This window comes from Mastomys coucha, unplaced genomic scaffold (assembly GCF_008632895.1).
Source record: "Mastomys coucha isolate ucsf_1 unplaced genomic scaffold, UCSF_Mcou_1 pScaffold16, whole genome shotgun sequence".
NCBI classification, from domain to species: domain Eukaryota; kingdom Metazoa; phylum Chordata; class Mammalia; order Rodentia; family Muridae; genus Mastomys; species Mastomys coucha.
In genome coordinates this window covers 85688762-85693026 of record NW_022196898.1, presented here as the reverse complement: position 1 = coordinate 85693026, position 4265 = coordinate 85688762, and the positions used below count along the sequence as shown (strand labels likewise).

The following is a 4265-nucleotide window of genomic DNA, read 5'->3' as shown; positions in this document are numbered from 1 at the left end:
AGCCATCTCAAGATGAATGGGGTAAAACCCAGGAGGCCATGGAAGCTGCCTTGGCCCTGGAGAAGAACGTAAACCAGGCCCTCTTGGATCTGCATGCCCTCGGTTCTGCCCGCACAGACCCTCATCTCTGTGACTTCTTGGGAAGCCACTTCCTGGATAAGGGGGTGAAGCTCATCAAGAAGATGGGCAACCACCTGACCAACCTCCATAGGGTGGCAGGGCCAAAAAGAGCACAGACCAGAGTGCCCCAGGGATCTCTGGGTGAATATCTCTTTGAGCGCCTCACTCTCAAGCACCACAAGGAGGCCACTCGCTCTTCACCAGCCTACTTCGGGACCTCCACCTGAATGAACCTCTCAAGCCACTAGGCAGCTTTGTAACCACTCTGGAGCCTCTCTCAAGTCTTGGACCAAGTAAAAATAAAGCTTTTTGAGACAAAAAAAAAAAAAAAATACAGAGCACATTTGAGGCAAAGGAACCACACAGTATTTTTTTTTAAACATTGCAAGTCCTATGCGGCTTGCTAGGCATAGAACTTGTGGTTGCCAAATATAGACATAGAGGCTATTTTTATGTGAGAAAATTAGCTTAAATTATAATACTTTTCCTAAATTTTTTTTTGCAACTTAGCAAGCTTTTGTTTGTGCTGATGCAAATAGCATTGAAGCTCATTTTTGTAATTTTTAGCTACCTTAACATAGTCTTTTAATCTTTGCATTTTTCTTCTTTATCTCAGCAACTCCAAGGCTTATGACTGGAAAGTATTAGGTGATCCCAGAAAGGAGGAATATCATTAAGCCTTCATCTTTTCTCCCCCCTGATACCAGGTTTTTTCCTCTATTGACCAAATCACGCCTCCTTTTTAAAAATCTTTCTGACTAAGCTGACTCATGAGTACAGCTGCCTCTGGTTTTTCAGGTCAGTGAAGCCCCTCGTACAGTTCATATTGGGGCCTTATACTTCGCAGAGTTGTGAAATCCTGTAAAGCACAGTATATTCTTACTCTAGCTTATATATTCTTGAACTCATGTTTTCAGAGTTCTTTCCTACAGCTTGAAGGGCTATCCTGAGGGCCATAGACACTATTGCTACAGAACACGAGACACATTCTCACTTCCCAAAATCCTGTTGTTTCTGATTATCAAGGAGTCATTAACCTCGTAAGGAGAACACTCCTCAAAGGAGGAGCATGAAGTAAAATGTCCATATTATTATGCAAACAAGGCTTGTGCTTACAGCAACCATCCATCAGCACTTGACCAGGCGCATGTCCTGCTGGCTCTGTCACAGAGGCAGGAACCATGTCACATGGTCCCTTCTGCAGACATGATGGACCCGGTAATATTACAGTGTAGGGTTATTTGTGATCCAAGGTATGTGGGATCTTGGTGTTAAAGCAGTGAGCTATGGTGTAAAGAGTGAAGAGCATCTGATGGTGGTCACAAACGCTAATCATTGGAGAATGGTGTTGGAGAGATAACTGATGGCAAAGTATGCCTTGTGGGTTCTGATATCGGCCTGTGTTCTCCCCTCCATGGCTGCCTGAAGTTGTTCTGAAACAGAAAGAATGCCTGACAAGCCCCCGGCTGAGGCCGCCCACCTGTGGTAAAAGACAATAGGCTACAAACACTGCAGCTCTTCCTGAGATCAAAGACTTACACTCCACTCATCTCTGTGGACGCTGGCTAAACAGACCTTGTACCCTTATGTCTGGTGTCATGTTTCTGTTATGCATTGTGCCTAGCTTGAATGTTGTGCTTTCATTTTTGCTGTCTGCTATATAAACTCATTTCCCCCCAAGTAAAGTTCGCCTTGATAAATTTTCTTGGTGTCCGTTCTCTTTGTTTTTCCACCCGTTTATTTCCACAGGTCCTGTCCAGTCTCCAGTCCAAAGCAACCCACAACCGTGTAGGTCTGCTGGCTGGACCCTACATCGGCCCATCATCACCTATATATCATCAGTATAAACTGTCTTCTATTTTTATGCATTTAGTCCCTAATTTTATGTAGATGACTTGCACAAACTTGCATTGTATTTATGGGACAGATTTCTTCCAAAGATTTAGAGAAGTGTTTATATGCTGTTTGAATGTCTTCCACTTACTGCAAAGTCAATATGTTAATACACAAACAAACCATTTTTTTCTCATATGTACTTTTAGAGAACACAGTACACAATCTGCTAACCCCTCACAACCTGACCTTTCCTCTCCCACATTCAAAGCAGTATTATCCATTATGCTGAAGCCAAGATGAGTGCCACCTATGGGCTTAGACTTTTCAAAACTTACTTTAATAAGGGTTCTCAAGCACTTTGACACCTCGCCCCTTCTAGTTCATGGTCCAAAGGAAGGGGAGAAAAGATGGTACCTAGGACAAGGTAGTATGGACCTGTTTAGTAGTTCTTTGGGGTGATTTCACCTCTGTTTGTCAGAATCCCAGCAGTAGAGTTCGGTAATGCCAGAATACCAACAGTCCAGTTTAAAAATATCAGCAAACACACATTAGCAATGATGGCACAATCCAGCAGAAACTGTCACACTTCTGCCAAGGACTAGCTAGAACATCAGGAGTTCTCTTCAGTGCTTCTCTCAACAAAGTGAAGATCAGCAAAGATGCTAAAGAAGAGTTGCACAGCTAGTTATGTAAGCACCCTGTCACTTTCTATTAAATCCTACTTAGAACCTCTCGAAATATCACATGTCCTCCCATGGGTCTTGCCTGATTAAAACACCATGTGAGTAAGCAAGTATCACTTGACATAACCAGAAACTTCCACTGCATAGAAGAATGCGAATAGATCTATATTCACCAACCTACACAAAACTCAAGTCCAAATGGATCAAAGACCTCAATGTAAAACCACTTATACTAAATCAAATAGAAGAGAAAATGGGGAATAGCCTTGGACATATTGGCACAGGAGACAATTTCCTGAACAGGACACCAACAGGTCAGGCACAATATAAAAATCAACAATATAAAGAACTCAAGAGGGGCTGGTGAGATGGCTCAGCAGGTAAGAGCACCGACTGCTCTTCCAAAGGTTGTGAGTTCAAATCCCAGCAACCACATGGTGGCTCACAACCACCTGTAATGAGATCAAAAGCCCTCTTCTGGTGCTTCTGAAGACAGCTACAATGTACCGATTTATAATAATAATAAAAAAAAACTTTTTTAAAAAAAAAAACTCAAGAAATTAGATACCAACCAGCCAAATAACCCAATTAAAAATAGAATACAGAGCTAAACAGTAAATTCTCAACAGAGGAATATTTAATGGCTGAGAAGCACTTAAAGAAATGTTTAATATCGTTAGTCGTCAGAAAATTACAAATCAAAATGACTCTGAGATTCCATTTTACACCCTTCAGAATGGCTAAGGTAAACTCAAGGGACAGCACATGCTGGTGAGTATGTAGAGCAAGGGGAACACTCCTCCACTGCTGGTGCAAACTTGTACAACCACTCTGGAAATCAATTTTGCAGTTTCTCAGAAAATTGGGAATAGTTCTAGCTCAAGACCCAGCTATAACACTTCTGGGCATATACCTAAGAGATGCTGCACCATACCACAAGGACACTTGCTCAACTATGTTCATAACAGTTTCATTCATAGTAGCTAGAAATAATCCAGATGCCCTTCAACCAAAGAATAGATTTTTTAAAATGTGGTTTGTTTACATATTGGAAAACTACACAGCTACTAAAAAACAAGGACATCATGATATTTCCAGGCAAATGGATGGAACTAGAAAATATCATCCTGAGTGAGGTAACTCAGACCCAGAAGGACATTCATGGTATGTACTCACATATAAGTCGATATTAGCCATAAAGTATAGGATACCCATGCTTCAATTCATGAACTCAAAGAAGCTAAATAAATAGGAAGGCCCAAGGTAGGAAACTTAAGTCACACTCAGAAGGGGAAATAAAATAGTCATTGGAGGTGGGTGGAAGGGATGTGGAGAGGAATGAAGTATATGGGGGGAATCAGGTGTAGGGAGAGCTGGGGAGAGAGGGCAGGGCAAGTGAATGGAAATTGGTGAAGAGGGTGGGATTATCTCTAGGATGTACCAGAGATCTGGGGCAGGGGAGGCTCCAGGGAGTCTATGAGGGTAACACTAGCTGAGACTGCTAGCAGTGGGAAATGGCTACCTCCTGTAGGTGCCATTTTGTAGATGCCAACCCATCCACAAAACCTTTGACCTGAAATGTGACCTGCCAAAGTACAGAGACAAAGATGGAGCAGAGGCTGAGGG

The 4265-nt window shown here is 42.3% G+C and overlaps 1 pseudogene; it reads left to right on the top strand.

Annotated features, from left to right (window-relative positions):
- LOC116093312 overlaps nt 1-347 on the top strand; it is a 532-nt pseudogene extending 185 nt beyond the window's left edge.
- Nucleotides 348-4265: the final 3918 nt, after the last annotated feature.